At 31.3% G+C, this 22,938-nt stretch overlaps 1 pseudogene; it reads right to left on the bottom strand.

Moving 5' to 3' along the window:
• Window positions 1–1,960: 1,960 nt before the first annotated feature.
• LOC133190722 (uncharacterized) lies at window positions 1,961–21,514 on the bottom strand (annotated as a pseudogene).
• Between the last annotated feature and the right edge of the window lie 1,424 nt (window positions 21,515–22,938).

The raw sequence follows: 22,938 nt of genomic DNA, 5'->3' as shown, positions 1-22,938 counted from the left end.
TCCTTAAATTGTCATTGTCAATTCATTTGTCATTATAATTATCAAGACGGATATTTTTAAACCGATTCGAAAATAAAAGTAGAGGGACATTTGAATCAAAAGTTATTAATTGTAATGTCAACAATTAACAACCGTCGGAACTACGTTTTTTTTTAATTTATTTATTTTTTTATTTTGCTATTCCTTAATGACCAATGTAGTCTATATTATTACCTGAGCTACTTGAAAAAAAAAAAATAAAACAATCTTTCAGCAGAAGTCGAATAGCTGACAAATGAAGAAATATAACTGATGAATTTTATTCGTACTTAAACTTGAATATTTGTAAGTTTGATTGGAAAGGAGAGGGGGAACAAGGCGTGCAGAATGCCTATAGCTTTTATGTATAAAATCATAATAAATTTGAGAATGTAGTATTTAGAGTGAACTTCTTATAATTGAAAACTTTTCTGCAAAATTTTTTCTCGGCAAGAACTCTTCTATTATCAAAAATTAATGTGGTATTCCTTGGTTTCGAACTCAAGCAATAAAGCACTTGAATATCATTCTTGTTTGAGACTAACACATTAACCATTACGCCACAAAATTCGTAACGACATACAGATTGGAGCGAAGACCCACTTATATTAAAAATGTGTAATAATATGAAAAAATGATCATTTTTGCACTCTTTGGTGTGTGTATATTATTAACAGACATATTTTCAATCTTTGTGAGATTTTTGCAAAATGTGGAGGTTATTCATAAAGTATACATTAATGTTGATGAAATATCAAGGGAAGTCTTGTTATAATTGAGATTTAATTATTTCACCTTCTTTTTTGTCACATCAAAGCATTTTGTTTGCCTTGTTTTCCTATCTTCTTTTTCCTCAAAGAAAAAAATTGTCTCCATGCATTTTGCAAATATTAAACAATTATTAAACAATTATTGCTCTTTTGAGGTCAACACGATGATTTAGCCACCTGAGGAATACAATATTTACCGATCCCTCGTAATTCCATAATTGGAAGAAATCCCAGCAATTATTGTTTTATTACCTGTATATGGTTCAATGATTCAACGATATATATAAAATCGTAAAGCAAACCTCACCATCTTTCTTGGTTATTTACAAGTATATATTTACAAATTCTTAAAAAAATTATAAACTCCTGGTAGAAATTATTTTTATATGTTATATGTACAAATGAAATATACATTTGATGGCAATTTTGTAATTGTACATTGCACGTGCATTTATACACGTTTGTGAATATTGTCTTTGAGATTAAGTAAGATTTACAAGAAAGTGTTTTTACACATAGTGCAAAATTAACATCTAGGCAGACGGCAAATTAACTTTTACATAAAGGAATATATTTTACTCTTGATCAAGAGGCGTTTTGATTTTTCAGAGAATTTTCACCTTTCTTACTTTTATTCTTAGGAAAACATATGTGAAAAGAGAGAACCTAATCCCACTTTAGTTGAATTTTTGAAAAAAAAATAATTAAGAATAAATCTAGTATCATCGATTTATTTGTTTAATAATGCAAGAAGCAAGTAGATTCTGTACATACATTGTATTTAATTTTTTTTTACAAGAATGTAATTTTATGAGAGTTAATTTGAAAATCTAATCAAAATTGTTATAAAGATTTACAGCAAAGGTATCATCATTATCATTAGTAGTAATTAAGGGTTATCAATAATGGTAACTAAGGTACAATCATACTCATAAAAGTAACATTAAGTTACATTATTCATCAATTCTTAAAAAAAGATATGTAGTATGTATTCATTTCTGTACACATAAAATGAATAAACTGCTGTAAACTCCTAAATCTCATGTTTTAATTTATTTGTTTTTCTGTAATATACAGGTATATATAGATAAAGCACTTATCTAATTGTGTTAAATTGATCATTGTATGTACAGTGACTTTCATGATAAGTTTTTATGTTAGCACTTAATCATCTATTGGTGCTGATCATTATTTGTACAATCACTTTCATGATAAATTTTTACTGGTTTGTTTACTATAGTTGTAAAACCCTTCTCCTTTAAAAATTAAGTAACTTCAGCCACATAGTCTCTTTTAAACACTTCTGGATCACGGGCAAGGACGAAGCTTGTGGCCTTGACGTTGTTGCTGAGTACAGCATATTGGTATTTATTTTCACTTCCATATGTAGCTGGCCCAAGCTTGATCACCCAATCTAAAGCACATATCAAAACCTTGCATGAAAAATAAAGCTACTCAAACAAAAGCTTTTTCTTTTTTCAAAACAAACTTGGATCTTCGAATTAGTCTCTAGTAAGATTGTGTCTGAGGCACCTAAAATGTTCGACGAGGTTAACATTGACACTGCAAAATTATTTTCAAAATATTCAGAGTGCAAAGCGATTGGTATGAAGATTTGCACATTGTGTGCAAAAAACATCATTAAACGGAGTTAGATACAGATTTTAAGTTAATATTTTCTCAAATTTACTGTATAATATCATGCCTATACATGGCAGGGAACTAATTTTTTTACAGCATCAATGCTGATTTGAATGCTTCCTTTGCTTGCTGATTTGAATGCTTCCTTTGCTTGCTGATTTAATGCTAGTTATCCTTATCCTGATCTGATCCTTATCCTGATGCTACCTTTGCTGGTTCAAAACTAGGTCAATGCTAGTAATGCTACCGGAAGTAGGATTATCCTTCTTATGCTGGCGTAAATGGAGAATTTAATTTCAGCGTTGCTATTTTAAGCCATAAAAAATAATTTTTTGTTATTTTTATTTTGATTTTGTATTAAATAACTTTCTTTTATCTGTTTAGATTTTTTACCGAAAGAAATTAAGCGATTTTTAACGAATTTCGCTCTGTCAAATTCCAATCGTAAAATTGAAAACAAAAATGGCGACACAGAGCAAGTTGGAAGTAAATCTTGCGAAGTTATCGTAACAGAGTTGTTTGACAAAGGCGCTAGTTGCCCACTGCGATCCAGATAATTCTTATGAGGTATTGATTGCACCAAACGATGCGATGGTTTATCCCATTTCTGAAGCGATTTGGGAAGAAGAGCCCCAATGTGTTCAACGTGTGACTGTAAGCAAGGAAACGTGATGGACAATGAACATGATGAAGTTTATGACAAACCCAGATGAAAATCTATCATATATATCGTGTGAATACTTCAGCAAAAATATTATGCTTTAAGTTGTAAAAGCCGTTTCCCAAGGAACCATCAGATCATCAGTACACTACCATGACTCAGAGGGTATGTAAACAATTATCAGAATATATAAGGATGATGTGAAACAAATAAACACTCAAAATTCTCAGCGATTCAGGCATTTAAACCCATGTGATTTTAAAGGTCAATTTTTACAACTAAGAAAGAATTAAATGTATGATTTTTTAGAGATTCAGATGCAGTCTTCTGCAGTTAATTCATATGGTATCAAGTCAATACATAACCTGACCGACTGATAACCAAGTCCACTCAAACCTAGTATGTCAACTCGTGACCAAATCTATAGACTGGTATTGCCTGTCTCTTTCATATGTTCATGTATATCGTGCATATCAGACTAGTTAGAATAATCTAACTGTGTCTCGGGACAGGCCCTAACCACAGTTAGAATGCCTCCCATATACCCGTATTGTAGCAGAAAATTGCAGAATCGCTCCGAAACGATTCTGGAGAAAATTAATGAAGTTGCATTGAAAATAACAGTCAAATTAATCATAACAAACCTTTTTGAGACTATAAATACCTTTCATCTAAAAATTTAATCCATATAATGGAAGAATTCAACACTTTTTCACCAACGTTTTTTACTCGTTTCAAATTTACACACCATGTTGACATTCGGAACTCTCGGAATTTTTCATAGTAAATGCACTGAATTAGAGTTATCTCCCGTATTTTCTTTGCAACATTGACAATACAAGGAACGCATTCTATCGTTAAACCGGGTCCGTTAGACATTTAGCATTTTAACGATAGAACATTCTATCTAATATCAGACAGGCAAGGCCAGTCTACCAAATCTAGAAGTCAACTCTTAAACAAAAGTATGGTTACAGAATTTACCCTTGCGGTCTTAGTTTTGAGGGGAGAAGTTAGGTTGTACCTTATCATGTAACTGTCCTATATCTGGTTTACGAGTAGATTGTACGTAAGGTTTTAAACAGATATATAGACGACTTTCTTCACGTTCTTAAGAGTTATCTCTCTTTGTCGGCGTGACGCTCATTTTTCTCACTATATCCTTTGTAACTTACTTGTAAATATTTTTAAAATTTAAACGCTTTCGGACTATTTTCTACCGTTCCTGTATTGCCATGGTATTGGGCAACACAGACAACATAGTGAACATATATAATTATACGAATTTAATTTGTAAGATTTTGCCCCATAAAGTTAGTGATATTATAGAGGGAAAACACTGGGTTATGCCGAGTGACCCCAGATTGATCCCACAAAGGGAAATAACTTTTGTAAATATGAAAGTCATCTATTATAACAACATTTTTCAAAAGGCAGAAAAGTAACTTACAAAGTACCTGAATAAAATGCTACAAGAAAAAATAAGGAAAAAAGAAAGTTGTCCCAAGTCGAATAAAACTATTTTTGGATGGGAAGGGTTCTAAAGCTGGGATGATGCAATTTTTTTATATTGATACGTACACTGATATGTATCAATCATGATATTTGAACTACGATACGATATATAAAAAATATTTTGAATTGGTCATGAAGTCTTATTTTTGTATTGAAAAGAACAAAACATATCTTGACAATTATGAATAATTTATTTAAAGAATAAGCTGTATATCCGTAACGTTGTAAAACAAACTTATTTCACACAAGTGGTGAAAATTATTACCGGTATGTATTTTAAATAAATATTTCTATTTAATATGTTTATCGTATATATTAAACCCAAAATGTAAGTAAACAAAGAAAAACGCCTGAATTTTTTGTGATATTTTAATATTTTTACATACATATTGATATGCGTACCATCTTCACACAGAATCAATATTATCGATTAATCTTTTCAGCCCTAATGGCTCCTTTTAAATTTTACTGAAGTTAAAGAAAAAAGAAATTAATGTTTGAAACTGTGATCATTAATTTGACATTAAAAAGCAAAATTATGTTCTAAGTTACTAATTGTGCCCCTGTTTCATTGATGCAAGTACTTTTCAAGTTTAAGTAGTGCCAATTTATTTTGTTTAATCTGTAAAAAAAAAAAAAAAATAATTGCTTTGAAACTTGTAATACAATTTGCTCTTCAAGTTTGTATTCTGTATATTTGTACATGCGATGTACACGTAATCGTATAAAGTTAACAAAACTGTACTTAGAACAGTATATACATTGTATTTTTGGAATTAATAACCTTTTAACTTTATTATTTAAGCAGTCTGTTTGAAAGTAAAAATAATTCAAGGATGAGTTTCTTAATTATATGAAATTTAAAAATCTCCAACCAAAACTTATATTCAGATTCTCTTTGGAAGATTGTTTGTTAATGTCCATGCAAGAAGAGAAATTAAATTAATCAACTTAATTTACTTTGATAAAATTTTTAAATTAAATCATGACCTAATATCACATATTTTTCAGGCCAATGACAGTAAACACTGTAGTAAGTCCACCAGGGATTGATGGCAAAAAAAGAATATTATAAAGAATGATTTAGATATGCTGGCCTCCTCTTTGGACCTAAATCCAGCTGATGAAATTCTATCTGAAAAAATAGTGAGAAGCCAAGAACTAATAATCACCTTCTGTAAATCAGACAGTGGCAATAAAACCTGTGTGATGAAGTGTGCCAAATTCATTGATCGCATACATGTACATTTTTAAGTTATCTCCCATGTAGATCTAAAAAGTAATGTGCAGAATTTAAAGTGCTTTATGTATTGTACCTGATTACATATGAAAATTCAAATACATGCCTGCTCTTTTGAACAGTCTTAAAACTGTTCATATGATTGTCCACTTAATTGATTTTGTCAAATAAATGAACACATATATTTTACAGTAGTGTGATGTTTTAGGTACTCATAGAGAGATACATCTATACTTATAAATTGATAAATTTTGCAAATAAACTCCGAAACGGATGCACCAGAGTTTTTACTTACTCCTCTGAGAATACACTAGATACAATATGATGTCCGTAAACTATATTTAGATTTCACTTGCATTGTAAGTATCATACATTAAGGTACTCCGATCCTCAGGTTCTGAAAATTAGCTTTTAAGTCATTGAAATTGCTCACAAAAATGTCTCTGATTTCACATAGTAACGTGAATTTACCCATGGAATTTCTTCAAAGTTCATCATTATAGTTAATCATATTATATAGGGAAAATGATCAAATCTCAAATATATTTTCAGGAAATGCGAATAAAAACATCAGCTATGCATTTTTTAATTGAAAATTGATCAACAAATATGATTTAGGGTAGAAAAATATAGGTATCCAGGCATTTGGAGAAAATTGCATCTTTTTTATGCTTATACAGTATTTTAGTTCTTCTTTTTACTTCAATTGTCATATAATAAATAGTGTAAAAAGCTTGTGCTATCATTGTTAGACATCACATATCATGTCTAATTTTATATCATGCTAATAAGCATTGGTATCTAATGCTAGACTAAAGGAAATTCGATTTCTCTAAAAATGAATTCATTTTTATCGTTTGTGGGGTACAAATGTCAACTTTTTACAAGACCGTTTCGAAGACTTCAAAGAATCTTGAATCATATTAAGATGCATAAAATGAAAATTGTTGCACGAAAAGATCTCAATTTCAAGCTTCATTTTGAAATAAAATAATAAATTTAAGAGTTATCCTTCCTGGCTGAGGATCGGATATCCTTAAATTAAAAGTCTACTTTTATTTTCTATAAACAGCCATAAAATAGCAAAAACGTGAGTACAGTGGCGTTTCCGGTTGGCGGATCTAAGTTTCTGGCAATTTTCAATGAAACTGACAACAATCAATCGTTTATTTATTTCATAAAACGTCATCACTGAATTATTCAATCAAAACTTTATTTAAATGACATAAAAAAAAATAAAGCTGTGATAACCGATTAAAAAGGGAAATGTGCGAATTATTTTTGTCATTCACCGATCTTAATATTGACGGAAGCTTCTAGAACATCATATAGCATCGAGCCCGATGTTAAAAAGAAAAACGAGACAATTATAGCTGTAGGAACATAAGAACAGCTTATGTGTGAATGGTCATTGAAATAATGGTAAATCATTGATAACACTTTAAGTTGTGAATAAATTTATATATCGAAAGACTAATACATATATGTAGTAGGTTTTCCAAATAAATTTATCGGTAAAATGTGTATATATTCCTCACTGCTTACATGAAAAGAGAAATTTAATGAATAAGATATTGTTCAAATACAATTAAAGCTGTCAAGTTTTGTGCTTTAATCAATACATTTCAGTTTGTTTTTTTTTTTTCTCTTTTTTTGAATACAGTCTTTTGTATCAAATACTCGGCCTATTCATAGGGCGTTAAAAGCTAATTTGTACACAGATACTTGCGTCTTGGTTTATATATGTATATATTTACATTTCCAATAAATTTCCCCAATAATTCTTTACAAATAAGAATACAGTTCATTTTCTCATGAACTACCATGCATGGGCATGAATATCTCCATTGTTACGTCATAATACCTTACTTGACGTCAAAACTATAGTGCAAACTGTTTTGCTTTAAAAATGACAGTTGAGTGGCGTTATTGTGGCAAATCATAAGAAAAATAATGTAAATATAAGAAATGAATTTAATTTTTAAAGATTCATGAGGTACATGAACTACAACGCTTCACGCCGGCATATTTATCATGAAGCGCTAACGCGCTTCATGAAATATGCCGGCGTGAAGCGTCGTAGTTCATGTCCTCATGAATCTTCAAAAATTTAATTTATTTCTTAAATGTATGAACCTTATTGATATGTAAAAAAGGTAAAGTACATTTTTTACATATCAATAAGGTCCATACATATTTATAAATCAAGACCCAAGTACCTGTGAATTTTTACCCCCCCCCCCCCCAAAAAATCAATTTATCAGTAAAATGTGCATATTCGCTGCTTTTAATTTATCCTTGACGGAAATGAAATAAGAGCATACAATATATCACAGTATAACAGGTTTCTTCTTGCTATAACCCTGTAGGCTGTCAGTAGAAACTACAATATATTTTCTGTGGGTAGTGGTATAAATTCAGTTCCCCGCGCTTGCGCGGGATTTCACCTAGTGTATATATATATATATATATATATATATATATATATATATATATATATATATATATATATATATATATATATATATATATATATATATATATATATATATATATATATATATATATATATATATTTTTATTCAGATTTTACAAAGACATTTTGGGGTAAAGTCTCCTCAGAGACCCCCTTATTATCCGCACCATATGTGCCTACAGCTTTCTGGATTGGATAGCATAGATCTATATATACATTGATATTATTAATGATAATAGTATAATGACAATGAAAAAAAAAATAAATTTCTAAACAAAAATGATATAAAAGTATTCCGTATTTTTTTCATTCCGTTTTGTAATGTCAAAATTTATACAGTACAAATGATATCCGGTTGTAACTTTGAATATAAACATTGAGTAATATCTTCGACTTTTTTTTTTAAACAGTCAAATAATGCAAAAAGACTCGAGGTAAAATTAAAATCTACAGGTTATGTGTATAAAAATTTACTGCTTATGAAATCCGTGTTATCATAGAGGTCCCATTTCACCTTCCAAAGTCCATATTGACCCCCACTTGTTAACATGCTTCTTTGGTCAGGCTACCCAAGAAGCTTTGGATTTCATAAGTTGTTACGTAATTATAACATGAAGGAAAAATGCTCTATTAACTATGAATTATATATGTCTTTCAACATTTATACACATTTCAGCTAGTTTGAAATTTTTATATGACATTTTTATAATATTATAGTACATTAATAAATTGCTCTTCACAAATTTTATCAAATTTTCAGTAATACATGGTTCACAATTTACACGACATTTCATTTTATATTTAAATATTTTCAGAGCTATATAAGAAATGAGTATGTTCAACATTTCAGATAGCTGAGTTTCTTCAAAGAAAACCAATTACTATATTTTTCCAGCCAATATTGAACTTCAATGATTGGCTTACTTTTTTCCCATATATACAAGGAATCATTACACTTATATAAAAGATGTTCTATATTTTCTATTTCACCACACTTGTGACAGAATCTATGCACATCAGTATTCCATTTACTAACATTCAGATTATTATTCAACAGTTTATGTAACAGTTTATAATTAAAATCAGCAATTTGTCTATCAAACATTTTGGTAATTTTCATATGAAAAATTTTTGGCCATATTGATCTAGGAATATCAAATAGATCAGTGTATATATAAAATTCTATGTCCAAGTTGTGTTTGTAGTACACATTTTTTTTTTCAAAAAAAACATAAAAAATAATATCCGGATATTTTTTTGATAACACCAACATCCCTGCCTCTGAGATGATGTAGACAGGCAATGTTACATGTAGTGTTCTTATTGAAGCATATGCAAACCTTTATTTCATGAATACTCTGAAAAAATATAATGTTTGATCACTTACACCCCAACTGAAAAAATGAAACACTAATTCATGACTGGTTAAATATTCACTGGTGTTCCTAATTTTCACTAAATTTTGAGTTGGATATACTTGCTTACACTATACAGAGTATATATACAGTATTTGAGCTAGGAATTGCGTACTAGGTAACTGAATGGAATATTATACATACTGAGTAAAGCCAAGGTTAAAGCTGAACACGACTCGTAAATAGGCATACGCCATTTTCGATATTACTATCTAGAATATCAGCACCAGGGTATACTCTTCGCATTCGTTAAATCTGATTGCTTTATTGTCACGAGTATCGGCGTGGAAAGGTGACCCCTGTTCGTGCTGGTTATCTTGCATTACCTTTGTTTACATTTTATTGCATTTACGTGTATGTGTGTTTGCTTGTATACTGCACTGACCTTGCAACTGTTGTAAGTCCCTTTGGTATCATACTATCCTGCATTAGAAGTAAACAGTTATTTTTTGTCACTACCGAGTGCTATATAGCATACGTCCGTCTACACCGGTGACGATTGATTACAGTGACTAAGTGAGCGGCTCTATATATAGGGTCCCTCAGATATAGCGAGAGTCCAATCAAATATGGCGGACAAATTTCTTTTACGAATCATGTTCAGCTTTAATGAGTTGTATAGACAAAAATAGTAATACCGGTATGTCACCATTGATTGACATCTGAATATCCAAACTTGAAATAATAACATTTCTTTATTTGGATTTCATTTAAAATTTTAACTAGAAAATTCCATAATCTGCATTAAGAGACTGAATATGGGGGATAACACATTATCATGTAGGGTATTTTAGAATGAAGTAAATCATTCAAATACAGAAAAATAAGCTTACAGCAAAATGCCTGGGATAAACAGTTTTGATTTGTTATATGTTTACTTTCCAATGGATTTGAAAACCACAGGGAATGAAAATCATTTCGCCATCAGCATGAATTCATTATAGCGTGTTCGTTATAACCATGTTTTACTATATATATATTTCTTCTCTTACATCATGGTACATATTGTATAGATACATTTTCCTCATTGTTTAAGCCAGTGGTTTAAATCATTCACTTATTATACTATGGTGTACCATAGATTTAGAGGTTGATGCTAGGCAGATATCTTTTCACCTTGATGATATAACATTAAAACTGTTCTCCTTCATTTCACAACAAATTACACGATTTTAAAATTAAAACCTTATTATATGAAAATTACAGTAATATTTTCTATCAGTTTTTCTTTTCTAAATGTGTACCACCTTGGTAAAATGTTCAGTTTCTGAAAATATAACAAACTCTCATATCATCTTTTCCAAATTATTTGAAGTAGGGGACAAAATAAAGGTTGTTTTATGTTTATTGTAGAACAACACAGTATACATGTAAAATTTTTAAGTTCATGGAAGCAATAAAAACAATATTCCCAGTGTCTAAAATTTGCAATTCATTTATAGTCAGTGCCAACTTAACTTAACCAAATTATAATTAATAATAAATGGAATCACAAAATGTTCCATAACAACTTTCAGAATTTTATGAAATGGTGTAATGATGGAATAATCAGATTAATAGTTTACAATTCATGTCCCATATTCACTGCTTTTTCACTTGTTTGATAAATTTATGTCCACAAAGTCAACTAAATAGAAGGGTGTTTGCATGAAAAAGTGAAGCTTTTTTCTTGACCACCAGCAAAGTTTCTTTGAACAAGTTCACTTTCTTGAAAAACTGTTTTTGTAAGTTTTCATCATTACAACATTACAATTATACTGTCCATGCCCTCTACTTTTACGAATCAAGAACATTTCTCTTTTTAAAAAAAATCACTTTCCAAACAGAATTTTCTTTTAATCATCATTCTCGGACATCACTGTAGATTGCCCCAGTCCTTTGGATGAGACCATAAAAAACCCAGTTCCAGTGTCGCAGAAGGTGCTGGCACGAAAAAGATCTCTCCCTGCTTAAAGGCCTAAGTGCCGAGTACAGGTCTAAATTTGCAGCCCTTCACCGGCAAGTGTTGGCGTCTCCATATGAATGAAAGATTCTCATGTGGGGTGTTGAAACAACAAACTGTAGACTGTTTATAGCACTCCATTTCTATCAAGTACCTTCATGTTCTTCCACAAAGAGCTATAATAAAGATAAAAGTACATTATACAAAGAAGCGAAGATTTATTCATTGATCATCTTATATCTTTATTTATTTATTTATTTTTTTTTTTTTTTTTTTTTTTTACAAATCTTGCAAAACTTAATTTGGGAAAAACACAGATAATGATTTATAGACTTCTGTTGATAAAATCTGGTGTATTTAATTGAATTGAGATCTTATTTGCAATGGTATTAATGGACTCAAGTACTTAAAATAAAATTCTACATACCAGGACAATTATACAAATTAGTTTACACAATGTACCACTATGATGAATAATGCAATTCATCAAAAAAGGAAAAGAATATGTAGTGTAAAAGTTTTAAAATGAATGTATTTTCATGCATAGGTCCTCTCCCATATATTATATTGTCTTATAATGATAATTATTTTTTAGCTACTTGAAAGTGAATTTTTTTTCTGGTACATACACAAATTTATCTGCATTTTTTTTTTTTTATAAAATTTAAGAACCTCCGCATTAAAAATATTTAAACCAGATTCGTTTAATGCTTTGAATAATACAAAATCATTTATTTAGTTTAATTATTAGACTTTGTTCAATACACCTCTGTGATTATCTTATCAAAGGCACTGCGGCTTTTATTTATTAAAGTTTTGATATTTTTCATTAATACACAACAAAATTTCTACTTTTTTCAAGTATTAAGAATAAATTTTACTTAGTGAAAGTGCAAAAATGTGTTAATCAATTGCGTCCCGAGATTCATAGCTTCAATAATTTTCAGATAAGATTTTTTTTCATTATATATCCGTGTAAAACTATAGCAGCATATGATATTATACAGAATATTTGAGAAAATATTAACTTCAAATCTTTGTCTAAGCCCCTATAATACTTACAAGGGGCGTCAAATATAACAGCCTCCAAATAAACTTAAAGTTTCCAAGGGGTGCCACATGGGGTAGCATATCCATTAATGATCTTCAGCGGTCCAGTCGCAGAGTTGAGGCGCTCAGAAAATTCAAGACGGTGATATGACCCGATCCATCGTTTGTCAGTGTGTCTGTAAAAAATCAGCGGAGAAAAATATTGCTTTAAAACTGTTGCATATTTGTCACATTTTTTCTGTTTGAAAAGAAACGTGAGACAAAATTATGATTTTTTCCCGATTTTGGACAAGGATTATAACGTTAAATTAGAGTTATCTGTCATGAAAGAAATTTGAAGAATATTTTTAACAAAATGATAACATAATGATACTTTCATTTTAAAAATATAAACAGCACGATAAAAATGTATAGGTTTGTCATATTTCTTTTTAGAATATACTTACAATCAGCAGTATCACGGTATGCACCTCTTTCAAAATGTGGCGTAAACAGACTGACTACCATACACCTGTCAAGTAGTGAGTAGTTTTCAATATTATATTATATCATGAATACAGATAATAAAAGGAATATATGCGAGATTACATACTAATCATATTTTTGCATTACAATAGTGTATAAATGTTTGCATCTTTTCCTTATTGAATTATGGATTTTTTTTAAGTTTCTGCATTCCGAAATGGTTTGCATTTAACTTTGTCTGTGCACATGAAATGACAATAATACAACTTCAATGTTCCAAAAGAGAGATCGATCTTAGTTATTGTAAGATTTTTATTTCACTGTGCTAAAGCTTTATTTTTTAAGAATTAAAGATTCTTTTCACTTTTGTATTTCAGAAAAAAAACTACATGTAATTCATATACTGTAAAATAATTTTTGAATTAGTAATGGCAAAAATAAGGAAAGCTACATGACTTTATATTCCTCATCCATTTCTTAATTCAACGAACATGCGTAATATGCTATCATTAAAAACCTTAAGTTTTTCTAAAATACTCATAGCGAGCTAGAGGTAGTATATTATTTAGACACTTCATATTTAAAGATATCATGGATCGTTAATACTAAATGAAATTTTCTGAAATATTCTTTCAAATGTGAGATAAGGATCTACCAGTGTCAAAAAGGTTTGAAATTATTTAACAAGACAAAGGTTCTTGCGAATATCTCAAAGATAATATACTTAGAGTAATTTTTCCCTGAGTACCTTCCCATTTTATTAAAAAAGCTAGAACTATGAAACGCCTCAGTATACTCAAATTTTATATTTCACAAATCAGTGATTAGTTGTCATTATTTTTCAAAACCATAAAAAGATGCACATTTCTTTTCTAACACAGTGTCTGGGTATAAATGAATTGCCAGTTTTAATTGTTCTAGATAAGGAGACACATAAACTTCTATTGCTCAAAAAATTGAACCGCACAATTTTTACATAAAGACTTCGGCATTCCTACATACATTGAATTACTGACAGAACATGTTGAATATAGTGGTCAAACGTTGCCATCAGTTTGCAAAAAGCTTGAAAATAAATTCGAATAAGGTTCCAAAGCAATATTCTTACAATTAATAAGGTTATCTGAACTTTTCTCTTTAATTTTTGTAACATATTTTACATTGTTTGGGAAAAACGATGATAAAAAGGATAAACACTCTAATAAGCAAATGGTAGGAAAATTTGCACAAACTAATGATGGTCAGCTGAACGCAGAAATACAAAAGTAGTCAACACAATTGTTTATATTGATAATTTCCAGTATAAAGTGTTTGGTAAACATAAACAGCTGCACATGGTCGCAAAGCTAGGATTCTATTCAAGTTAATATTTGGTGAATTTTATTTGAATCGATATGCATGGTTTCTTTTTTCTGTTTGACACAGACAGGGTATTTTGAACTAAGGGTCTAGAATATGCGGAAATCACAAGAACAGTTTCCAACAAAACAGACAGCATAAAATTAGTTTTACAATTACATAAAGCAACAAGCACAAATAATTAAGCTTAATTTATCTGCTGTTCAGTACATATCTAATACTCTATAATGGGTAATGGTATACGCGTATTTGTACAATTTAAAGTTATCGTATGATAAATTGTTTTCCTGATACAAAATCTCAGATTTGTACTTATACATCAATATATATGTTAATATGTCTTACCATATTGTAACAAAATAGCCTACATTGCACACATAGGAGAATGTTGATATGTTCAATGTAATAAAGTAAGTGAATAAAAAATGTTCATGCAAGCTAGCTCAGTACAATGAATCAGAAGTCATTCAGTGATTATTATAGATTATTGCTCCGTGTGAAGGAACTCATTTAAAAAATAGTTACAATTACGTACAATATTGTTCAATGCTGAAAAAATAAGCAAATAGAATGATTCTATACAATTTGATGAAGAAATCATTGTACATGTTGAACAGGAAAATCCCTATGTTACCTATATATATTTAATGTCTCCGTAATAAGTGTCAATAATTAATAAGACTTATTAGACATGGAGTATGGCCTAGTATGACTCGGCTAGGAGTATGACTTCAATCAATACTGTTTATAATTCGCAGTGCTTATTTTACCAGGAAATATAATTCAATCGACCAGCGGTTGAGATTGGAGGCATAGATATGAGTTCCAACTGATCTATATTTTTGTAATACCGTATTGATTTCTTTGTTTTGCTTTTTATCGTATTTTAATGCATGCATAATTAGGGCATAAAAAGTATAGTGTCAGCTATATGTGCCCTCTTTTATGGGAAAGCAAATTGAAGGAAATCTATGAATTTTATAGCATGCTTATTTTTTTACATATAGTTCTTAATAGAATTTTTAACTTATTTCAGATTTTTTATTCAAGAAAATAAAAGAATTCGGAAAGGGCACAAACGGCAATGTTTTAGAACTCGGAATAGGTAAGCACCCGTGAGCGAAACTGCCTATACATGTACATTTTGTAATATCCTTTATGATATATTACTCAAATTAAAAAAACAAAACATTTTTTGTTTGAAGTTTGTCTGTATGTGTTACTGATTTAACTAATTTTTTTTTTTAAAAAGTTCTTATTTGAGGAAAGCTATCACAGTTCTCAATAGAGGTACGCGCTGCCTAAAAGCATTCTGAGGACTATCATGTTTGTTTTCATACATTTACGTTCTTGGATGGTTTCTGGTTCAGATTTGGTGATATTATTGCACAAAGTTGTAGTATTGTATTATATACATGTCTGTAATTGTTATGAAATCACTGCTTGCAAAATTTGCAAAAAAGATCAAACTTTCTTATCAGTAATATGAAATTCAACATTTGCAGTGCAAGACTTTAGGCTTTACCTTATTAAAGTAAGGGAATAAATGAAAAGTGAAAAACTTAAAGGGCAATAGTAAGGTAAAGAAGTGACACTATAAATACCCAAAGTACCTTGACATCTTTAATTAAAACTCGGTGACGAAGGTGACAATGATTACAGTCATGCAAATTTATAATGCATCCAATTTTTTTTTTATAATAAACATTCTACAACTCATTTAGATTTAAGAAGAAAATGTCTCATATGACATGTAATAAATATATGTTTAAACAAAATTATCCTGGTAGTAATAAACGCTATGAATTTCCTCATATCAGCAGTGGAAAATGAAATATAATACTACGCATATCACAAATATCTGTACAATACCTGTCGACTTGATTTGACTAGAGAGGCTCCTAAACTAAGAAAACAGTGAAAATTTGTTAATAGTTGTAAAATAGTGTAGAAATAGCGCATACTGAGAGGTCTTCCGGAGGGTGAGATACATGTACTGAAATCTTCTTTAATAATCATACCGTTCTGGAAGTCCAATTTTCAAACATGCAGTATAAGACGCGACTGGTTACCTTTTCTTTCCATTTTTCCAATTTTGCACACGATTTTTCTCCTTATTGAAACATTATGAATCATCTTTATCCCTCTTTCAGCTCACCTGTGCCAAAGGCTTGAAAGTGCTTTTCTATGTAAAATTTGTCTTTTCGTCGTCTGTTCACTTTTATCAAGAAGAATTTAACTGATGTCAACAAACCTTGGCATAAAGCATCCTTGGTTTTTGGAAATTCAAGTTAACTTGTTCAAATGAAAGGCCAAGTCCAGGTAATTAGGAAATAGTCAGAGTAAGGTGGAGTCAATTAAAAATATTTTACTAACCATTAGGCAAGAAAAGACAAAACTTATGTGAAAGCTTCTTTACATAGTATAGATTCAAGTTTGTTCAAAGGGGTCGAAGTTTTGCAGAGGAATTTGTAAGAAAAATCTTTTGAAATGCTCTAAAGAACAGAAGTTCCACAATAAGACAAACTATATAAATGTATTCCCAAACACTGTAGATTCAAATGTGTTCAAATCACAGTCACAGTGACAAGAGTGAGGTACCAATAGGACTTCAAAGTGTTTAGTAAAATTCTTTTAGACTCTTTTCAGAACAAGATAGACACAAATAAATAATCAGACTGATATTAAAGCACCGCCCTTGAAGTGTAGAGATATTTTTGTGTGTGGACGACAAGAGTGGGTCCAGAATAGGCTAAATAGAGTCAAATTGTTACATTGTTTTTTAAACAAAGTATTCCTCTGATCCACACAAAAAGGAATATACAGTCTTTATCAGTAACAACAAGGCTTCAATTTTTTTTAGCTTTATATAAATTACAGACTATAATGTGTATCAAATTTTGATTAAATATGTTCAAAAGACACATTTCATTCGACATCGTATTTTACATTCTAATAAAAATTAGACTTGTATTTTTGCTTCCATATTATACGCTTCATTGAAGCGTATAGTACAGTAGCGAAAATACAAGTTTAATATTAATTAGATTGCGGTGATTCGATGCTTCTATTAATATTTATTAATCCTTTCGTATAATGCATTGATCTAATCGATTTAATTTCAGCTTATTAATGAATTTTTAAAGAATTTTGCTGTCAAAATCTCTGGAACAGTTTTTAAACACACACCTACTGTTGAAAATTAAAGTAAAGATAAATCATGTTTAATCTGGCTTGGAAGTACCTTATTTTACGTCATTTCAGTATTTTTGTCTTTTTTCTAAGGAGTTCGTCCACAAAGCATGATATTACTCTCAATATAGGTAAGCTGTATGAATAAACTTCACTTATAGTTTCACTTGTATTTCTTTTCACTTTTCATCGACTTTCCATAGATTCTGCAATTTCTAAGTCTAAGTATTCTCTAAATGACTTAATTTTTAAACTTTTAATTTACTTCTACGAAACTACTTTAAAGAATTTTTTGCATCAGTGACAAGTCAAAATGTATGCATTTTTAAAAATACAAGTATTGACCTGAGTATTTTTTAACTAGTACTTCTTTGTTGCATGATTATTCTGTAGAAGTTCAGATATGAAGAAACATACCAAGATAACTAGTAAACCATTTGTACAGAGAACAATTAGAGAATTAGATGTTTTCATATCATTTAAGTTGGAAAAAAGGGGAGTGCAAAAAATAAATTAAACGCAATCAATTTTCATGTCCTATAAGAAATTAAAGTCGGGATCGGTCGTCTTCTTTGTTTGTTTATTGTTGTTTAACGCCGCTCTCGAGAATTTTTCACTCATATGGAGACGCCACCACTTGCCGGTGAAGAGCTGCAAATTTCGACCTATACTCGGCACTTAGGGCCATTGAGCAGTGAGGGATCTTTTTCGTGCCAGCACCTACTGCGACACGGGACCTCGGTTTATACGGTCTCATCCGAAGGACCGGTCTCCACTTAGCACAGTGGGTTTCGAACCCGCGACGTAAGGATCAACTCCTTACTCCGCGACTCTGGAGCAAACGCTCTAATCACTTCGCCACGCGGGCGACCTCTTTGTTTGTAAATAGCAATGAAATAAATTAAATGGTCGATTTTCTGATAAACGTCTTATTTGAGTGTTTTATGTTTTGAATGAATTAAGAAAATTAGTTTAGAGCGTATGAAATACAGCAGAACTGAAGTGGCGAGACTGTTCGTAGATAAGGGAAATTAAAATTCAGGTTCGGATCGACGGAATATCCTGAAATAATATATAAGATTAAAGTAAGCATCTGTATTAATTGAATTAAGGTTGCACTAAAGTATTAAACTTTGCTATATATTCTTACCAAAAATGCACAACTTTCAGTGGGCGGTCTTAATTTCAAATAAACTTTTGAAAGGTTTCCTTTTCAGATGTCGTAATACAATTCTCTATAAACATTTTAGAACCAAAAAACACATACAGTGTAGCCATCCAGCAAGGCACGCATTTGTTTCGGTCGAAGTCGAGCAGGTGCTTGAAAATTAAGCGCAGGACCTAATAACTCTCCCCTCAAATAAAATATATAAAAATTCCTAATTTTAACGAATCTGGTAAAAACAGGGAGTTCACGTATATGTTTTCATTTCTTTAAAAAATTCAGCTCCAGACTCGTGCAAAAATGCCCAAGTCGGAGATTCCGGAATTATTTTGCGTAAGCAATGTTTTGACATGTACTGTTATGACACCTGCATGAATGTACCCAACATAAATGCATTTTAGGAGGAAGGTGTCAATGGGAGCGTGAAAATTTATTTAATACGGAAATTCTTCAGCATTTCATAAATTCTGTGGTCATTATTAGGAGCTTAATAGCAAATATAAAATTTCAAGATGATCAATGGGTCGTATTTTGACTGGTATATTTCATACCAATTGTTAGGCCTTTATTTTTATACTAAATTTTACTACGGAATATTCCGTCTATAAAGGGCTCACTGCGGGTTTGTCTGGTCGGCACGGGATGTATACTCCTTCTAGACAACTAATCCCACCTCTGGAATTTCCGGGGGTCCATGGTTTATGCCCTGTTCACAGATTTGTATTTTAGAAAAAAAAATTAAGATCGATCACTGTTTGTTATCTTCATCTCTTTTAATTCTAAATAAAATTGATTGATTGATTGTTGTTTTACGTCCCATTTCGAGAATTCTTTACTCATATAGAGACGTCACCATGTAGGACTTCAAATTTAGACCTTTACTCGTTATTAAGGGCCATGGAGCAGTGAGGGATCTTTATCTGCCAACGTCTGTCGTAACACGGGGCCTTGGTTTTTAAGGTCCCGCAAAATTCACTTCAAATTGCCGAGCACATGGCGAAGGAACAATTGATAATTATTTTTTATTGACCTAGGTCAGTCGTGGCCGAGATTTAAACTCACAACATTTCGATCACGGAGCGAGCGCTCTACCGACTGAGCTAACTTGACGGTCTAAATAAAATTAAAATAAATTCCACAAGTACAAAAAAGAAGTCTTTTAGAATGTTTTGTATTAAATTATCATATTATATCTTGAGAATTAATGCTATTACCAACATTTAAATAAATAGCCGATAAAAGGGTTTTGTTCATGTCTACAGTTGTATACTCATCAGCACCTAAATTTCAGATACAAAACTTTTTTAGTTTTTGACGATATAATACCTAATTTCTATATACATGTACTTGAGAGATTCTTCAGAAAGTTTCTCTGGGGTCTTGACTACAATGACTTCCCAAACATTTTGTGTCGATCTGTGGTGTTGTTTTGAAGTTTAGAGAAATGTTAATACCATTTTGCTATTGTGTGATTTTTTTGAAAGTGGTAAGGATTAAATTATTTATTCTAAACTTTTTATAATTTTGACTTTGTATCAAATTCCACGTCATTTAGGATGATAGTGACCTTTGAGTGAAGGGCCAAAGTAAAAGGTCATTTTTTGAAAAAGTAATATCTCTTTATGCTTTATGTAGCAAATTGAGATATTCACCAAAAGATGAAACTAGAAACATGTCCTAAATTTTTAATTCTGATCCTTTGGTCGCTGTCAAGGTAAAAGGTCAATGTCATTTGGGTAAACCGTCAATATCAGCCATTCGTCTAACTTACAATGATCTCAAAATTGACCTTGAGCGAATTTTCAAGGTCAAAGGTCGAATATCCTATTGCAGCCAGCCCTATGTTTCTATGAGAAGGTAGGCTTTGATGATGAAAGTAGATACGGTTTATCGTACAAGCATTCGAATAGGGGTTAGAGTTGGGAGTCACGAAAGAAAGTTCTGAAATAGTTTTACAATAGCACATTGTTTGATGTAAAAGTATTACAGAACTAGCTTTCGTGACTCCCAACTATGACCCCTTTTGGAGTTGCAATGATTTATAATATAATGTTAAAAGACAAAAGAGACATAGAAAAGCAGATTTCTCTAATTTGGAATGACCTCTTCCTGAATATCAAGGTCAAAGATTGAAGCCTTCATAGCAGTTAATCCCATAACTCTACGATTCATCTTTTAAATTTAAATTTAACATAAACAGCAAACACTTTTCTTATTAATACAGTCGCTCGCGTGGGGCAGTGGTTAGAGCGTCTGCTCTAGAGTCGCGGAGTAAGGAGTTGATCCTAACGTCGCAGGTTCGAATCCCACTGCGGAAGGTGGAGACCGGTCCTTCGGATGATACCGTATAAACCGAGGTCCCATGTCGCAGTAGGTGCTGGCACGAAAAAAATCCCTCACTGCTCAATGGCCCTAAGTGCCGAGTAAAGGTCAAAATCTGTAGCCCTCCGCCGGCAATATGAGTGAAAAATTCTCGAGAGGGACGTTAAACAACAAACAATCAATCTTGTTAATACAGTGTGTAGCCTTCCATCTTCCAAGATAATGTCAATTGTTGCTTCAGTGCCTTGTGACGGTGGAATCGTGGAGTGGAATACACTGCCATCTCTTATTCCACTTCTATTCCCAATTCAGGATCTTTGTCATCACATGCAAGCGCAGGGTGGATCTTGGGTGCATAGTGACTGTGCAGTAACAAATAAACTACTTCATTCAATTGCAAAGCAAAAAATGTGGAAGAAGGTCTACATTCTTTATGATGATACATTAAGTAGGTATATCCATCCATCATCCATCCATCCATTTTGTCTGTATTTTTATGTCTGTTTGACCACAACATTTCTTAAACTCTTTAAACGGGAATTCAGTGAAAAAAGGTTGAAAGCATGCTTTCTCTGCCCCCCCCCCCTCCCCCCAAATCGATTAAACTAGAATTCTTGAAATCTTTCAGCAGGGAAATTATACAATGAAAATTAAAAAAAAAACAACAAATACTGGGATATACAATATAATGACATAATAAATTATTTTTTCTGCAAATAAGAACAAGAATACAAGAGCAATTAAGTTGTACTTTATTTTACTTTCTCACCACTCTCTTGAAACCATGACCTGTGGAGGGTTTTCAAACTTTTATTCAGAGGGGAAAAAATCTTGATAATGGTATGAGCATTTATTTCGATAAACAAAGTATGTCGTATTTTCAGAACATCAATATTTATCCATGGTTCATGTTCTTCTTTTTTCAGTAACACGCTACGGTGTGAAAAGACGATATACAGACCTATGCATAAAAATGTTGATTTTTTTCAGGTTCTTGTTGTTTGCAAGATCTTATAGAGCGCCTTAGTTTTGATTCAGTTACATCACAATTAATCCATGTGGATATAGATAAGAGCGTTAGACGCGTACTGCAGCACATCAGCAATACAAGCTCTAGGAACATTTTCTACGCTGTCGCCGAGGAGCACAAGATAAAAACACTCTTACAAGAGGTACCTAGTATGCATGATTGCATATATTTGAACTGTCTACAATTGACGGTCGTGTGGATCTGTGTTATGGATGTACCGACCTTCGTAGGAAGTAGTTTTTTTGTTAGATTGGTAAATAGGGAGTATTATTTGTCTTTTCGACAAAGTTTACAAAGTAAAAGAAAAAATAAAGGATACATTAGATTCTGAGTTAAATGTTATTTGTGCTATTCAACTTCAATTGATCTGGTTAAAATCCACACCTTTTATTTCTTACAACTATTCATGGACTTTTGCTTCCCAACTTTTAAATCGCCAAATGCCAAAAATGTCAACAGTATCTGGATATCGAACATCTAAAATATACCCCCCCCCCCTACGTTTTCATGTTCTCCCTACAACTATTGTCCTGCTGGACACGTCATTACTGGTGACGTACAGTAAATATTGAGGATCCTAAATCGCTTATTTTACAAGGGCCAAAATTTAGGGAACCCCGGTCTTTCAAGTGGCGAAAGAATTTCATAAATATTATGAATTCTGTCAAAGCTTAAGC

The sequence above is a fragment of the Saccostrea echinata genome, unplaced genomic scaffold, assembly GCF_033153115.1.
Source record: "Saccostrea echinata isolate AGI-Se365-2 ecotype Australia unplaced genomic scaffold, CSIRO_AGI_Sech_v1 ptg000022l, whole genome shotgun sequence".
NCBI classification, from domain to species: Eukaryota; Metazoa; Mollusca; class Bivalvia; order Ostreida; family Ostreidae; genus Saccostrea; species Saccostrea echinata.
Note: the sequence above shows the minus strand (reverse complement) of the source record. Positions and strands in the feature narration are given on the sequence as shown.